This window comes from Chroicocephalus ridibundus, chromosome 2 (assembly GCF_963924245.1).
Source record: "Chroicocephalus ridibundus chromosome 2, bChrRid1.1, whole genome shotgun sequence".
NCBI lineage: Eukaryota > Metazoa > Chordata > Aves > Charadriiformes > Laridae > Chroicocephalus > Chroicocephalus ridibundus.
In genome coordinates, this window is record NC_086285.1 from 94,794,277 (window position 1) to 94,813,114 (window position 18,838).

General features: G+C 37.1%; 1 long non-coding RNA gene across 1 annotated transcript in view; it reads left to right on the forward strand.

Annotated features, from left to right (window-relative positions):
* The first annotated feature begins 2,242 nt into the window (after positions 1 to 2,242).
* Positions 2,243 to 18,838, forward strand: part of LOC134510728 (uncharacterized) — a 49,454-nt gene continuing 32,858 nt past the window's right edge. Inside the window, exon 1 of the long non-coding RNA XR_010069699.1 lies at positions 2,243 to 2,446. This is a non-coding gene — a long non-coding RNA (uncharacterized LOC134510728). The remainder of the gene's footprint in view (positions 2,447 to 18,838) is intronic.

Genomic DNA, 18,838 nt, shown 5'->3' on the forward strand with positions numbered 1-18,838 from the left:
TTAATATAGCACAAAAATATTTCCATTTATACATTCTAACCTTTCGGGCTTTCAGTTTTGTTGAATAATCCTGTGATCTTGCACTGCAGAAATGCAGAAGGAAAGTGCCTAATTTATCTTCACTATACTGTAATTTATTTTGTATACATTCATCAAGTCTTGTCTTCTAAATTTACAGTGCAGATCTTTTCATTTCTGTCATATAGAAGTTCTTTCGTGTCCCTAATCATTTTTATGCCTGCCTCTGAATCTGTTTAATTTCTTGCGGTTTTATTTTTATTTTTTCTGTTGAAATAAATTATGCTCTTAATAATGCTTAGAATATGCAAAATTCTCACTAGGCTGTAAGTTATAAACTATCATGTATTGCTGTTTTCAAAATTGTCTTTGGAGACTTACAAGAACACTGTATTTCTTCTTTTTCAGCTCTTTGTCCTTTTTGCTTCCAGTTCTTTCATGTTATTAGTCTTACTCTGAATTTGAAAATTGGAAAACAAAGGCCCTGCAATATTTGAAAAGCTCTTTAGTTTTAAAGATCTTGCACATGAATGGTTCACATAGAATTCTAAAAGATGTTCCCATGGGTCTTTTTTTTTTTTAATCAAATGCTAATTTGATTATTCCTATATGTGTACAGCAGCTGATTGTTGGGACTTATGCTCATATATTTTCAGATGCTAACCAGTTGTGTTTTTAATAGGACATCTATTTCAGTAGTACCACCTTTGGAAAATTATTCTTGAAATGAAATACCTCTGACACATAAAAATTACGTTATTTGTTTGAGAAATCCTCAAAGTCCGTGGATCACTCCCATCTACATGAAAGACAGTGGAGTAAAAATCTCAAAAAGTGGAATTTATGTTAGTTGACCAAATGACACGGAGAGCAGCCAAATGGAAAAGCAAGCCGAGACACTCATCAGAAGAGAAATAAAACGAAAAGAAAATTTGAATATTCAGAAGTGTAGAAGGCATTAAAAGCCGTGACAGGAAGGCTGATAACTCATTGGGATGAATTGGTTTGTGAGAAAAGAAGAAAGATTTTGAAAAAGACTTGTGGAAAGTGGTAGGTGGAGAGGCTAAACAATGAAGTAGCTGAAGAAAAATATTCAGCAGCCTTGACTACTGCTGGTGAGCGCTAAAATCCATAACTGAAGAGCTCTACTGCAAACAAACTTGAAAATCCATGCACACTTTTTCTGTCTTCTAGCCCACAACAATTAAGCCTATATGACTGATGGATTTTTTTTACATAAACAGTGTTTAAAAAAGAAAAGGAAGGGTGGTGAAGGATGTCCACATGAGAGAACAACCAGATATTCTGTCAGTTGCCCTACAGTTCACTGCGTACAGCTGCTTTCTTGTAGAATACTTCTGTCATCAGCATGAGCAATTCCTTGCCATCAGAAATTGTGATTGGTTTTTAGTGTCGTGAGCAAAAGTTTAAAAGGAAAAGAAACTTTATAAATTATTGTTAATTATAAAAAAAAAAAAAAAGATTAGTCACTGAGAAGTGGTTGAGCTGGAATAGAAGGATTCGATGTTGGAAATAACCTTTTTAGAAACATAAGGGAAAAAAAGTAATTAAATATCATAAATCTGTCTCAATCATGCCTTTTGCCCTCAGTAAAAGTTGTTCTTGTTGAAAGCTCCTGACAGATATAGTACAAAATGATTCTTTGCTTTTATTATGGATAGCCTATCTGGATGGAGTTGTGCAAGATTTGATGGAAGATTGCTGTTACACGTCACAACACTAAATATGTGGTATTTAGTGCTTCTTGTCTTGCCAAATTTCCTTGTTAGAGACCTGACAAACAGCACTTGTGTTCGTTGTTTGTTCTGTGAAACCAGTAAAGTTTCCTCAGTGTGTGCAATTAAAAAAAAAAAAAAAAGAAGGCCTAACATGTCACCAGTTGCTGTCAGGATGTATATATGTTCAGTCACGCTGGTGCATCTAATTCTTTTGTTATTCAAATTGTTATTGTACCTAGGAATTTCAGACATTGTTCAGCACCATCTCATTACAATGGACAAACTTAGAACAAAAAAGCTCTTCTCCAAATAGACTGTGGTATAATACAAGAAAGAAGGCATGGTTCTATAAGTATCTTGCATTTGCATACGCCAAGCAGATCTGCCAAAGGAAGCAATCACATGCGTCCCCTGCCTCCAGCCGTTAGTTTCTGTCCATTTGCTACCCTGTCCTTTCAGCTGGCATGACTATTTGAATGGTGGCACAGTGAGCTGAATCAAGGAACTGGTTTAGTTGAAAGGTAACCTAGCAGCAGGAAAGTGTTCAAATTTCAGCACCCGGTTCTGTTTATTCTCCACGGGAAGCAAAATCAAATTAATCACAGAAAAGTGCAACTACGCTAATTCTCAGCATGTTTAATGAACTTGTTCTTAAAGATCCTAAGATGAAGTTATTGATGTTTTCAAAGGTAAACTATTCCATTTCTTACTCATTGTTCTATTAGTAGGTTTTTTTGTATGTCTGATTTTATTTTTCTTTGCTGCATTATTAACTTTTTATTCTTGTTCTACTTACTATGAAAGTAGATAAAAAATTATTCCCTTTCTCCTTCTTTCTTGTCTCTAGTATTTGAAGACTTGTATTTGCTCTCCTCTGTCTCTTTCCAAGCCTAAGCAGTCCCAATTTGCTTATACCTTCCATTTTGCCTACTTTTTCTAGCCTCTGAGTACTCTTCTTACAGTTCTCCACTGAACCTTTTTCTTGAAAAAAATGTCCAAAGCTGTACACGATTCCAGCTGAGTACACACCGATTTTGAGGAAAAGGTCAATAACATCAGAAAGCAGAACAGGAAACCTGGTTCATTTTAATCGCTAGAGAGTAATCCTTTCCTTCCTTGTGAAAACCCCTTGTCTAGCTTTAAGGTGTTATCTATTCTTTTCTTCCACATTTTTGAGTCTTTGATAGGACCACTAGCATTCTCAATTGTCTTATATAATATATCATACTTCGCATTGAAAATCAAGCCAAATTTAATTTATAAAACTTAAGTGTTCATGTTGGAAAAATCTCAGCTCCAAAATATGGATCCCAGTCCGTCTCTTTACAATAATATGAAAATATATGATACAGTAAATGCTCATTTCAAAGTGAAGTTGAAGTTGAGAACAGTTTAAAAGCCGTTGCTGTATTGTTGGCAGTATTACTAGTGTACAGCACAGGAACCAGCTAGAAAAAAAGTTTTACAGTTTATTTTCCATTTTACCTCTCTTTTGTACCCATTTGTTTTCCATTATGCTATAAAATGGTGTTAACGCAGCATAAAACTCTGTTAATGCAGCATAAAATGCTATAATGAAATACAATGCCTGAGATTCTGGAAACAAAATTATAAACCAAACATCCCCTGTATACCTGCTTTAAATTCAGTCATAAAATAATAATAATCTGAAATTGTTGTCAAGATATTTCTTATAACCATTCCCATATTCTGTTTTTTGCAGTTGAAAACAAATAAGCCAAGATAAAAGTCACTTTGAGTAGCTTCACTGGTGATTCTTTTCTATTTATGTATTTTTCAAAACATTCTTTTTTTAGGTACAGCTACTGCAAGTGTTGGGATTGAAATGGAAAATGTATTGTCCTATATATCTAAAGATCCTTGAGTAGAATATTATTAGCTTTTTCTTGAATTTTGTAAGGACTTCATGTTATCTGGGTGGAGATTTTCTCTGGATTAACTTTCTCTGGGCTTAACTTTCTTATATTTGAACAACTAACATTAGAGAAGCTCTGCTGGAGATCGTACAAGTATGCAGTGGCATGAAATACCCAGAATCGGGCAGTCCTCTGTATTTCGTAGAGAAGGTTCACTAAGGAAAGTCTGTGTTTTAAAAAGAAATTGTATCGTCAGCATTTAAACTGTTTTTTAATCTCTGTAGTCACTGATGTTTCTAAAACCGGTAAATTGTTCTCTTAAAAAAACAGCTAACATAGATGCCTGCACAATACTATTCACTGCAGTATCTAAGCATCGTGCAGGACCCAAGAGGCCCAAAAATATGAGGACAAAAGCCTATTCTGAAAGCTTGCACAATGCAGTTCAGGAAGTAGGAATTTGTCTCTGTAAATTCATGACCATATCATTTTAAGAAATTGTTTCAAAGTCTTAACTTGAGACACCTGCATTAACAGAGTTTGCAGAGATATATGAAACACCAAGGGTGTATTTACGGAAAGACGGCCCTGAAAAGTGGAGCATTAATCTAAGAGCCAGAGATCTCCTCATCGTCAGGGAAGCCCTGCACACAACGTGAGCAGGGAGCCAACTGCTATACAGATGAAAAGGAACTCAGTGGTGCATGAATGACTTGTGAATTGAACTCACTGTGAATTTGATGTTAAATCCACTGTGTAAGTGTAGGAAATGTGGTGCACTGGATTTGCTAATTGCCTGTTATCTCCGCAGTTAATTAGCTGATCACCTATGTAATTCCAAAATTCGAAAATAACAACAGAATATAAAGTGGCAATATCTGATTCAGGAAAAAACAATAACAGGCATCTAGTTATAGCTCCTGAATAAAATCTCCTTTGTGACAAATCCAAAGGCTTTTTCAATAAAATAGCCACAGACACTAATGGTGCCTCTCTAGCTGAGGCCCAAAATCAGTATTCAATCCAATTGTTAAGGACAAGCAAACTGCACTTTCTCAGTTGCCCAGTCTTTGGGAGTCCTCTCCTGGTTGCCCTCCAGATTCTGCTTTTTAATTTTTTTTAATTTTAGAATGACTTTTGCAGTTCCTGCCATGTTACACTTTTATCCTGACCCCCTTGACATTTCCAAATGGCTTTGTACATGGTCTCTCCCTCTGCTGCAAATCTCAGGGGGATCTTGGTCACAAACATGAACTCAACTTGCGTCCCTGTGATGATCTGTTGCCCATGATGCCACTCTCTACTTTATCACTGGAAACTACAGTGCCAATCTACTATTTGCATCTCAATCATCCATAAAACATTGATTTCCGCCCCCAACAACTGCCATTGCCTTTGTCATGATGAAGACCAAAACCTATATACAAATTCATATTAGTGCAACACTAGCCTAAGTACAATCTTTGTTCATGAAAGTGATCAATATTGCCTCACCTTCCATCTTTCTGTATATATATATATCTATTGTCTCAAGTGTATGTATCTTTTCTTATGTGTATGTGTGTTTATGCACAGCACGCCTATGATAAACAGTGATTGCTGCCTGTTGTGGAGTAGGGCATGCTGTATGTGCTGGCACAGCCCGCAACACCAGTTTCTAATTTTGATCCTCATCTAGAAAGGGTCCATTAAACTATGAGGCTATTACTTTTTAAAAAAGTCTTAGTCACTAAGGAATGTTTGTATATTGAATGGATTCATTTATTTTTAGATCAGTCACAGTGCAGGAATGAATAGAAATATCCCATGTCACTACCGCAGCTAAACATTTTGAAATGTCAAACCATAGCCTGGGGCTGTTAGAGCAAATAATAAATAATATATCTGCTTTCCTTGAAGTGGCATGCTGTATACAATTTTGGTGACTTGTCCAGTACTTGATAATAAAGAAGGCAAGGATTGTGAGTATTTGGTAATAGTGTGAAGTACAGAAAAATCCAAATAGTAATTCACTTACTAACAGATTTAAAAAATTTGATTACGTATTGGTTTTCCTCTGGATCATCCTTAAGAAAAAGCAGTTGGAAATTGATTTTCAAACTTATGAAATACCTAAAGCAATTTATGAAATAATTTCAGTATCACAGTAAAGAGAAATGTAGTTTTAGCTTCACCCTTTCTAATTTTGCATTTATTCATTTTAAGCAAGGAGCAATGTATCATGGAAGCATAGACTGTGTAGTACAATATTAGAAGATTCTATCCTGTGGAAGGAGAATAATTAACATAATTCAGATAACTAATCTAAATACATCTGAATATAACTCATCTAATTAATGTATGAGTTAGAACAAATCACGTTCTTCTACATTCATGAAAAATATATATGAAAAATATATATAAAAAATATATCTGTTCTGGTTGTTTTAGTTTTTACAAAGGCATAAATCTCATGGCAAAAGTTGTTGCAATAGGAATAGTATGTCTCTGTGTGTGTATTTCACAAACTGTTCTGTTTTTCCCAGAGACTAATATAGTACCTACTCCTATCCTTTTTTAAATTTTCTCTCCCCTCTCCCTCCCCAAAGGTAAAATAGAAATCTGTATTTTTCTGGTACACATTTAGTGGACAATTGAAAAAATGGAAAATTTGAGTGGTAAAGACTTATTTTTATTCTCCCAAGAGAGGTATGGTTTTTACCCAAGTTTGAAATGGGCTGAAGCATTTAACTTCTAAAACAGACCTAATACTCTGCTCAATTTGCATTCTTGTTAAGCCTGATTAGAAGCAGAGGGTGTTAAAAATCATGAATAAGAGTTTGACCTTATTTAGGTCAACAGCACTAAATTCAATGAAGCACAGATTTGTGTAGCATATGGAATATTATGTTAAAGAAGAGCCTAATGATGTTGTTTAGTTGATGACAAAGGATCCTTATCCACCAAGACCTGCATAATGCATTTACAAAGTAATGTGAAGGAATGAACACTTTATGTAATAGAATTATTTAGGTAGGAGGCTTCGGTGTAGATCCAGACGCCATTTTGTCGGGATTTCAGTAAGGCTCTAGATCTGTGAGATCAGATTCAGTTCACAGATCTAAAGGTCTGCATGCAAGTGGACCAGATTTCTAGGAGCACAGGATTTCTAGATTTCTAGGTCATTACAATCATGAGTACGAGTAACTATTTATTTGAATTTGTCCACATAGTTGTCATCGTTCTTCCTCAAATACCATCATGAACTTTTACTCTTCAGTAATTGTTCCAGTAGTGAGCAATGGACTCTCCCTGTTGAGTGGATTGAGAATGTTAAATTTGGTCTCCATGTCTTTTCTGTCCAATATCAGACTGAAGCCCTTTGGCTGGAGGGGAGGAAACGAAGGGAGAGACTGGGCTTGCCTTGAGTGCCCTGATACAAATACTAAACTTCCCAGACATATTTTTCCATACCTGATTTAACAGTGCAATAGCCCAGTATGTATGATTTTCATCTTTCATCTGACAGGCAAGTTACAGAGGCTCCAGAGACAGAAGAAGTTTTTAATTAACCTCTTTGACTGGACATGTGGTATCTAGGCAGCTATAACTCACAGCATTTGAAACAAGTTAGGCTTTGCAGAAGGTTAAGGCAACACTCCCATGTAGTAAGGTATTGAATCAGCATATTGCTTTACTTTTAATCTTTCCATCCTGATTTATGATGCGGATGCTTTGTCTCCCAGGAGATGCCAGATACCACAGATTTTCAGCTGTGAGAGTGTAGGTGCCCCCTGCTAGTTCTGTTTGATTTTAATACTAACTGCACTGCCACGGGTGCTGGCAATAATTGTTAAGTTCACTGCTTCATCTTTATTTCATTTCTCTGTGTTACCTCACCTATCTGTTAACATCTGATAGTCTGAGCAAGGTCCTGATGCTGGGAAGCACAGACACCCCTTCTAGCCTCTTTGACTTCCATGGGAATAAAAGACATTCATTGTCTTTAGCAGAAATGGCTACTAAACTAGCATGAAAGAGCACTCTGCTTCACTCAGAGCTTCCCTCTGAGTCCTAAAGCAGGGTTCGTACCTTCACTTAGAGAAACAGAATAAAAGGGGAGATTTTAGTCTTCAAAAAATTTCATTCTCTTATGAAATTTTGTATCAACTGTGATTGAAACAGGTTCCTTTGATGTTCTACTTTCCCAACTACGTTCTTTGAAACTGGCATCCAAAACAATGACTTTAGGCTAAGGTGTTGGTAGGACAGAGAATAGTACATTATCTAAGACATATTTTGATAGTTTACAAACAAAAAAAAATTTCATCAGCCTGGCAGAGAGAAAATACACATTGAGGATGACAAAATGTCATCTTTTGGGTCGCTGCATGTTACAGAATTTGAACAGCGTTTTCAGGTTATGTAGCACTGACATTTGTCAAATTGGCAATTTTGTGTGAGTTCACAGAGATCGACATAGTATTACAGGGCACATTTAAAAGATTGAGAGTTCATGAATAGAATTTCAAAGCACAAGCAGTAGAGAACACTTTTATGAACACTTTCAAAGATTATCGTAGTCTCAGTAGCCCTTTTTCTGTGAAAAAGTGAAACAAAGAGGTGGGTAGAAATATAAACTAAATCTTAAATTTCTCTTTGTATCCCAAATGAACAAACTGTAAAGTGCATGAAGACGAATACACTAAACACTTGTTCTTCAAAACACCTAGATTTCAAGTGAAATTAAAGGTATCTTAGGCAACGCCTTACATTGTTCATTTACTTTTTCATATTTTCAAATGAGATCTACCATCAAGCCTGTGATTCAAATGAAATCACTCATCGTGTAATCATTTAATCTCCTTACACTATACTGACAGATAACAGGTTTGCGTTGTGTAGCTTTTTACTCTGTTTGTGTAAAAAACCCAAATATTAAAACCAGCTAGCTGATTAGCTTTCTCTGCTGTGAGTAGGAAGAGGCATTATGAGATTTGCCGATAGTGATGGGCCTTTTCTACAGGGAGCAGTTTCTGTAAACCTTTGCTGAAGGGGATAAATTCAGTTCAGTTACTTTAAGAATTAAAAATGAATTAAAATAAAAAGATCTGTATAAACAATCCATAACACTTTGGATACTGCTTATTAAAACAGAAAGAGGATAGTGGATTATAATCAGTAAACAGAAGAGGAACATTCACATAGCTCAGATGTACAAGAAGAGAAAATACGAAAGAGGCCAACTTTGTCTTGACATGCCTGGAAACCAGATCTTAAGGTTTTCTTCAGTCATTTCCTTTGATTCCTCAGGAACTGCTCTCAATTTATTGGTATGAAATTTATTTTTGCAGGAACTATGGGTTTTTCTTCTGATTGGTGAACTAGATGTTACAGAGCTTCGTTCTCTCATACACTTTCCTTAGAATTCTGTTTCAAAACAGTATTTCCAAAGGGATTTCAGTCAAACTGTCCATGACCTCAGGCCACCCAGCTGATCGATGTGGCTTTTTGGGAGTAGGGTGGTCTCTAGGAGAGCCTGTGCCTCATCGGGCAGGGGTGAAAAGGTGGTATCCCAGCCCAGCTGCCTGGCCCAGTCTGGTATCTACGAAGTGCTGGCAGATAAGCCTAGCACCTGCCTTCCACCACTTCTTGTATGTCAGTGCTGCGAGGCCAGAAAATCCTGGCCTAGGGCTAATGCTTCTTTTGAGCCAGTACTGTTTTGCTGTACCTCTGTAGCCGCTGCTTCCCATAGCCTAAAAACAGTTCACATGGTTGCACAACCTTGAGTCACAAGCCAGAGGGCATGAGCCAGGTCTCTGCATGCCAAGAGGAGAAAAAGCAATTCTAACGATGACTCCTTAAGTGGATAAGGTCACTAAACATTACAGTCCTTTGGCACTGGGAGAAAAAAAAACCTTCCTAAGTGACAGGGTTGTGATGTATTTTTAAGCAAGGTGTGGAAAAGCATGCTATCTGGGAAACGCTGTATTTCAGAAGTGATAAAAAAATGTTTAAATGTCGGAGAAAAGATTTGTGAACTAATTAGCCACAGCTGAAATACTCAGAAGGGGAGCAGAGCAAATATGACTTGTTTATGTAGAATACTGATTGCATGTTGCCAAAACCATAGAGCAATATATCTATTATTTCAGTTTAGCTTATTTTTTCTGTGATGTTAAGCAGATTTTCAAAAGATAATGTTAGGTTTAAAAGTGTTCAAAACCTATGAGGAAGACCTCATTTTCAAAAAAATCAAGTTTACATTTAGGTACTAAAGCAAGTGTTCTTTTTCTTTATTATTAGCATTTTTGTTATAATCTAGTCATGTGATTACTGTTACTGTGTTGTCTTGGAATGACTTGAAAAGACAGCCTGTAACTGGCAATAGCTTTGCTAGCCTTAAGAGCTCATGTCAAACTTTATTGTACTGAAATTCTCTTCCTGAAGCTGTAGGCTTTTTGTGAATATAATTTCACTAACTTCTTGATAGTTGATGTTTTCATCCTTTTGGTTCTACTATTTATTTTTCCCTATGAAGGCATACACACATGCTCGTTATAGTAGGACTAATGCACTATATTCTTATTACCGAAGACTGCTGGATGTCCATGACTGATGCACAGAGAGTAGATTGCGTATTTACAGAGGCACTAAAGCTGAGCATCCTGTACAGTACTTCATATTGTTCCTTACCAGTGAGTTAATAATATCTCTTATGAAACACAAGGCAATCCTTTGTTCAGCACTGACACTGATAAATGTGGTTTTCAGTTGTTTTGGTCATTTCCTCATTTGGTCTCTACTCCTTAGGGAACAAACAGTTAAAATTATTGCCAGCCTTTCCTTCTGATGATATTGGCTCATTGTTTGTTTGCCACCACCATTTGGTCAGGATGGAACTACTGGGAAAAATAACCTTCCTGAAAATGCAGAGTGCTGCCAGCTTTGAAGAGAAATGATACACGGTGGATATTTGCTGTTTAGTGTTTGCATTTCTAGGGTCTTTTAGAAAGGACAATTTTTTCTACTGCTGTTCACGTAGCTGGCATATTGCTGGATGTGAACCGCGGTGTTATCAAACATGTCTAATGCAGCCAGTGACATTCAAAAATCTGATGAATCCATGACCTGATTCTGCAAGGTGTCTACATGAAATAATTTCAAAGCCCACTGATATTAAATAGGGGTAAAGCTGAATGTGTTTTTGTCAGGTTCATTCAGCGTTGTAGGTTGCTCTAACATTATTTTAACACGGGCACAGGACCTTCAATAACCATCCAGTGTGTTTCAGACTTTCTTTAGTCTTTTCCATTAATTACTTGCATAATTACTTGCAACAAAAAATAGCTGGAGATATCTCCAAACAGGTGATTTTAAATAAGGCCTTTTTTGGTGTTCAAATAAAATATGCCTGCTGGCACATTTTGGAAATATGAACCATTGAAACAAGTGAGATACAAATACAGGCTGGGCAGAGAATGGATTGAGAGCAGCGCTGCAGATGAACTTCTCATGTTGATGAGAAGCTCAACGTGAGCTGGCAACGTGTGCTCGCAGCCCAGAAAGCCAGCCATACCCTGGGCTGCATTAAAAGAAGCATGGCCAGCAGGTTGAGGGAGGTGATTCTACCTCTCTGCTCCGCTCTGGTGAGATCCCACCTGGAGTACTGCATCCAGCTCTGGTTCCCCCAAGATAAGAAGGACATGGACCTGTTGGAGCGAGCCCAGAGGGCCATGGAGATGATCAGAGGGCTGGAGCACCTCTCCTATGAAGACAGGCTGAGAGGGTTGGGGTTGTTCAGCCTGGAAAAGACTCAGGGGCGACCTTACAGCCACCTTCCAGTACTTAAAGGGAGCCTACAGGAAAGATGGTCAGGGACTCTTTATCAGGAAGTGTAGCGATAAGATGAAGACGAGGGGTAACAGTTTTAGGATTCTGATGCCAGAATTTTATCACGAATCTTAGGTTACTTGGTATTCTTCAAGTCCAAGCCTCTGGAGACCCTGCCTAGAAGAAGCCTAGTTTTATTATTAAAAATAAAAATAAAAAAAAAAAATTGGTGAAGAAAAGCTGAAAAATGTGAAATCTACGTGCTCAACAGATGGCAAATCGGAAACATACAAGGATATATAAATATAGACATTGATCAATCTAGTTTTACACAGCATCAAAGAGTTTTGGGGGCCTGACTTGCCGTATTTTGAGCTGAAAATCCATGGCAACTAGCATAGGAATTATATGTGATAATCCTTTTCTTATTTTTTTTCTCCAGAAATTTTGTGTCAATTTGTTTTGAACTAATTAGGCCTTTAACAAATTGCTATTACAAAGTGGGAACTTACTGATGAGCTTGAAGTGCAAAATGAAGTAACTTTATTTAAGAAATAAAAGCAACTGACTTCCACGTTGCAGAGAAAATAGTTGTTGAACCAGCATATTCTGTGGACAGGTCAAGGTACTCTGTCATTTTGCTGTCACATCCACACTGTTGGAAGACCACAGTCTCTGAGGCACCACAGACTCCCTTCATACTGTGATCCTCCTCCATACCACCTGGTATTTCCTCTGCTGCCTGGTTCTTTGCTGATCTAACAACTAAAGAATGACCCCCTTCTCTGCCACAAATTTTTCTTCAGCCGGGAGGTAATCTGTCTGCCTCCCAAGTATCCAAAACAAAAAGTGTCCAAACATCTTTAGTGTGCTGAATCTCAGCTGTGATAAATGTCACATAGAACCAAAGTATGACCTGTAGACCTCTGGGCATCCAAAAGCCTGCAATAGTTGGTCAATAGGGTTTTCAGTAAAAGCTTACTAATAAAAGTTCATAGATATTATGAAGACGATTTTAACTAAAACATTTAAGAATCTTAACGAGTTTAAACTGCATTTCCTCAGGGTTCTCTGTGATAAATACCATTTGGGGGAGCTGTTTCACTGCAGCTCTGCCAGACTTGCAGCTCCTCTTTGTCCGATTTATGAGCGTAGCAACAGAGGGAAAAGGGCAGGTCATAAACCTGTCTGTGACAAAAGGCAACAATTAAGCTTGACAAACTAGTAGAAAAGAACAGATTAACTCTAGAAAAGAATAAACTGAGGGGAAAAAAGCCCCAGAAGATTAGCACAGTCAGGAGAATGCGCAATTAAGCTGGGCACTTCAACATTTCTTGTATGTCTTCTGGAGCTGACTGAGAAGGGAAGATGCCACTACCAAAGAGATCTAGCTTTTCTAGAGAGCACAGATTGAAGGAAAGGCAAATATGGATCTAGGAAAAAGGATTAGGAACTAACAAATACTTTCCCTTCTCTCCATTTTCCCCAGCTGTATGAGTCTGGGTAAATAAATAAAGTTAAATCTGTTTCATGGCAGGATTTCAGTTTATATTCATAGACTAAGAAATATTTCAGTAACAGAAACCTCTTGCACCTTCCCTTGTTACCACAGTGTGGTGTGGGAAGCTCCATTTCAGAGCAGTTGTGTTTGCTTTTTCTTTTCTGTCTGAAATTTCACAGACAGAAAAAAATCTTTCTTGGTCATACTCCTAAATTTGCTCTCACTCCAGCACTGTCTGGTATTTATATTCTCTACCATCGCATATTTATGGACAGTTGTTATATCCCTTCTCAGCTTTCCTTTTACTGGGCTAAAAATTTTCATTTAGCTTTTTATTTAAGATACGACTTTCATTTCCTCTCATGATCCATCTCTAATGATTTTTTTTCTTGAATTTCATGCCATTATTATTATTATTACACTGATCATTGAGGTAGCCTGTTTTTTTTCCTGTGTGGTATGCCAGTCTCTTCTAAAACAGGTAGTGCTGTCCAAATTTTTTTTTTTAAAAGGGTGTTGAAAATCATGTATTTCATCCGTCCCATTATTTAAAATGAAAATTCACTGAAAATCTCACTCAGTCACAGTATTTTCTCTGAAGTGTAGTGGTTGTTATCAGTTCTTTAGGAGTTTCTCATCCGTCGTTACTACTTTTTGTCTTTTCCAACTCTATTAGTTTTCCACATGACAGTACCAATTACACACTGAAGTCCAATTAGATGAGATTTCTTGTATTTCTCTTATTTAGGAAATTTAGTTCTCAGGTTTGCTAAGACCTTTAATGTCTAGCCCTATTTTCTTTACCTTCCATATCCATAGTTGCTTTTGACATAAAATTTTGCTGTAATGCCTTGCGCATTATTGATCTGATATCAACAGTTTGGAACATTTGGATCGAGTAATTCACTTCTGAATTATGGGTTGTGGTTTGTTTTTTTTATTTTCTTTTAATGTGTGCTACTGTTACTATTCACTAGATATTAAAAACAAACCCTAGACTCTCTTATCTGAAAAATCTTTGTAAGAATGCTTTCAGTGTTAGGTTTTTGTTTGGACTTGATGTTCTTAAAGGACCTAAAATTCTATGGTTCCATAATGATTTTGTGTGTCTTATATGGAACAACTAGTGGGGGGAGATCATTGATCCCAACTAATTTTGGCTCATTAAGCTGTTTGAGTTTTTCTTCAGTTTCATTGCAGTGGATGCAAACCGCATCCTGGGCTGGATCAATAGAAGCATGGCCTGCAGGTCGAGGGAGGTGATTCTGTGCCTCTACGCCGCTCTTGTGAGATCCCATCTGGAGTACTGTGTGCAGATTTGGAGTCCTCAGCACAAGAAGGACATGGACCTGTTGGAACGGGTCCAGAGGAGAGCCACAAAGATGATGAGAGGGCTGGAGCACCTCTCCTATGAGGACAGGCTGAGAGAGTTGGGGTTGTTCAGCCTGGAGAAGAGAAGGCTCCAGGGAGACCTTATAGCGGCCTTCCAGTACCTGAAGGGGGCCTACAGGAAAGGTGGGGAGGGACTCTTTATCAGGGAGTGGAGCAATAGGATGAGGGGTAACCATTTTAATCTGAAAGAGGGTAGATTTAGATTAGACATTAGGATGAAATTCTTTACTGTGAGGGTGGTGAGGCACTGGAACAGGTTGCCCAGAAAAGTTGTGGATGCCCCATCCCTGGAAGTGTTCAAGGCGAGGCTGGATGGGGCTTTGAGCAGCCTGGTCTAGTGGGAGGTGTCCCTGCCCATGGCAGGGGGGTTGGAAACAGATGATCTTTAATGTCGCTTCCAACCCAAACCATTCTATGATTCTATGATTTTATGATTCTATAATTCTGTCTTCCTAGTGCCCTTCTCTTTGACCCTAGCTCAAAACCACTTAATTTTGAAAATCCTTATATATTAATTTGGTTTTGTACCCACATTAACGTCATCTTTAATCTCTACCCAGAACTTTCTTCATAGTAATCTTACCTTTTAAAATTATTTTTTTCTTCTGTATACCTGAAGAATCTTAAATTATTTGTTTTAATATCATTTCCCAAGTCTTACTCACTTGCCTTTTATCTTTCTATTTCTTGATTCCTAAAGCATAATTTCCCTTGCTGATCAGATTGGTTGGGTTTTTTTCTGCCTACATATAAATTCTTCCTGTGAGAAGTACTGATTCAGTTAGGCCCTTTTTCAGAAGATTTTTTTGTCCTGTTTTTTTCCTGTCATTTCCCCTGTGTAGATTGCTGAAAATTTTAGTATCTTGGACTGGAAGGAGTTCCGGGCCTCTACCACATTCTGGAGTCCTCAGGTTTACTTCTTTTGCTACCTTTTTGATATTCAGCCTTTTGATATAGAGAAATTAGGATTCAGAATATAGCTGAGACTTCTAAGTATACCATAATGAATAATAAGTGGTGACAGACAAATCAAAATAAAAGCTAATTGACTTTACTCTTCAGATGTTCTTTTCCTGTAATAACTACAAGCAAAAGTTTGAAATTAAATTTAATATGAAAGGCAAAAATAGTTCTTCCACAGGTTATTATTTTTTATATTTTTGGCTTACAAATTTATAAGCTGAGAATATTCACTTCAAATTTTTGTTGCACTTGTTTCAAGTAACAAAAAAAAGGCTCTCAATTGTTTGTTATTGTCCTTGGGGGTGGGGAGGCAGCAAACTTTTGAATTATTAAATATTTCATTACAAATTTGGTAGTTTTTACCACAGTTAAACACCCTGAACTGTCATATGTCTCTGCTGAGGCAGTTGCCAGCAACAGATAATTCTTAGGCAGTGGCAGAGAGGAATTATTAAACTAAACAGCAAGTCCTTTAAATGATTAAAAAGTGAACTTGACTGTCTCCAAATGGAGACCTGGCCTATTTCTTTGGCTGCAGGGATGATTAAAGGTGGAGTAACACCACCTTTTCTTTATGAGGCTGTAAAGGGACAAAGAACAACGAAAATTCAGCTGTTTTAGGGAGACATGCATAAATTCTCTTTACTTTATGGATTGTCTTAATAGAAGGATACAGATAGGTCAGGTATCTTGGAATATTCTCATTCCTCATTCCTCACCAGTGTGAACAGGGAACATGTTGTTCTGCTTTACTGAGGCTAACCACCTGTTTATTTGTTCAGATGTTGAAAGAATAATGGTCTCTCTGAAATCATTAAGTAGCTAAACCTACAGTAGAGCAAGCATTTTTCTGTTTAATAGTGGATTCAGGGTTAAGTTCATGAGCTTATGCTGGCAGAAGCATCTTCTATAGATGTTACTCATTGGCCCATTGGACATATTTGTCCTCTTTTCTCTATGATTGCAATTAGAAAGTTCATAAATCAACATTTTTTTACTTTTTTTTCTACATGATTTCAGAGAAGAAAGTTGTTAATGAGCAAACTTTCAATTTGCAAAAAAGCTGATGGTCAAATCTCTGATGCAGTCTGATGTGTCTTCCTGTCTAAATCTGCAAAGCAGCTGTAGAAGTAACTTGGCTTGGGTAAAGCCTGCTGAGTATTTACATGATTACGTAAAGCACTTTAAATCAAAATTTACAAGCAATCAGAAGACTTAAAAAAAAAAGCAGTTAAGAAGTACAGCATAACATCCTTCTCCAATTTCCCCTCATTAACTACTTCATTTTTATGCATTCTGAACAGTTCCTGATCTTAAGTCAAAATGTGTCCATGATCACATCCAAAGTGAACTCTTTCACAGTCTACATAATACTTTGCTAGATTAATTGCTCAGTTTCTATGACTCAGGAACATCTTCCAATCAAAGCAATTTTAGAAATAAGATTATTTTGTTTTTGCCGTGATTAATTCAAATAAGTTTAAGTGAAATGCATATCCTTTGCTTTTCACTGTAAATGTTGAAGGGTATTGGATCCATAGTCTTATTTCAGTCTTAAAGTAAAACAATTTGCATAGACATTAATAAATTTGCATGAATTATTTTTCCATGACAATCTGTCAAGTAATTTGAAAAGAGTCATAAATGATGACAATCAGTTTCATAATTGCAATTTATGTTAATGACTTCTCTATGGCTCCAACTCTTTTCTGCTTTATGGATAAATTCAAATGTACTCATACTGTAGTAATGTTTCTATTGTCTTAGTTTAATCAAAAGTAGACACTTTAAGAGAATAAAATAGATAAAAAATTATTATTTTGAAAATGAAAAGTTCATAATTCCCAACCTTATAAAATTGCAAATGCCTACAAATAACTTGAGCTATCTTGCTGGATTCTTGCTAATCTTATAAAGACAAACCATGTAATATTCTTTCTTTTTAATTTCCTGTTTGTAGATTTGTTGATATTTTTGTAGATAATTTTGTGTGTGTTTTCTTGGGAGCATTTAAGCTTGTGTATTTTATTCTATACATCTTGAAGTTATGAGCACAAATCTCCTTTTTTAATAGGAGAATGGTGAATAATGAAAATATCATTAAATCTTATTTTTAATCCAGATTTTGTTTCCCTTAAACCATATCAAACATAAGAGAAAATTAATAGAAAATGAGTCTGTGATTCATGTATCATGGTCCTATCTCAGAAGGTAAGGGTTATAGTGCATCAGGACAGGACACTTTCTCTTCATCCATTGAAAACTCAGAAAACCCTGTGGAAGAGGTTTGGGCTTCTGCCTCTGTTTGTTTGACATTGAAGTAATCATTGTCAAAGTTAAACCTTAGCTCACTGAATGTGTTACATCTTTACCAAGTCCGCATGTAGTGAAAAACATTAATGAAAATAAGACAAGCTCAAAGTCCAGGTATAATTTCCATGAGCTTTTATTTCACCCTGGGCTTTCTTTTTTTTTAATATATGTAGTCTTAACAAAAATGTGAATCAGCACATTATGTTCCTGTGCAATAAAATCTACAAATTCCAAGATTTTTTCCAAGCCCATTCCAGCCATCCCTGCAACAACCCCACCACAGGAGACGGCTGAGCCCATCAGCCACAGGTGGGACACCACTGGGACAATGTATGTAAGAAGGGGCAGAAAAGGCAGAGGAGAAGGGAACAAAAAGAGTGAGAAACAGCAGAGGGAACATCAAAGTCAGAGGAGGAGGAGGAGAAGTTTCTCCATGGCAGAGAAGATACTACCCTGCAGCCCTCAGAAGAGACCATGGTGGAGCAGGCATTTCCCTGCAGCTTGTGGAGAGGACCATGCCAGACCAGATGTCCACACTACAGCCTGTGGAGAATCTGATGCTGGAGCAGATGGATATGCCTGAAGGAATTGTGGCCCACACAGAGCCCATGCTGGAGCAGGGGAAAAATATGAGGAGAAAGGACAAGCAGAGAGAACCTTCTACGTACTGACTGTAACACCCTTCCACCATGAGCCCAAGCACCACTCAGGGAAGGGGATTAGGGAATCGGGAGTGAAGGAATGAAGTTGAGACTTGGAAAGGGAGGAAAGAAAGGTGCTGCTTTAATGTTTGTCTTTTTTGTTTCCCACTACTGGAAAATACTTATTTTAATTGGCAATAAATTAAGTGAATTTTCCCCCAGTCTGTTTTGCCCATGATGGTGATTGGTAAACAATCTCCCTGTCTTTGTCTTGACTTAAGATCATTTTCATTCCTTTTCTTACTTTTTCTCTGTCACAATGGGAAGGGTGAGAGGAGCGAGCAAGCGGGTGGGTGGGAGTTTGTCTGTTGGCCAAGGCTAACCCACCGTGCCAAGCTTTTAGCATTATTTTTTTCTCCACGCATTTTATTAAGGGGTCTTGCTAACTATAGGTTTATAAAATAAGCATATTCTCAACTGAAACAACAATTCAATAAGATTCTTATTCTGGAGTTAAGTATACCCATATACAGTTAATATTTGAATATATAGCTTGTAGAATACAGAGACCTTAGACCTAAA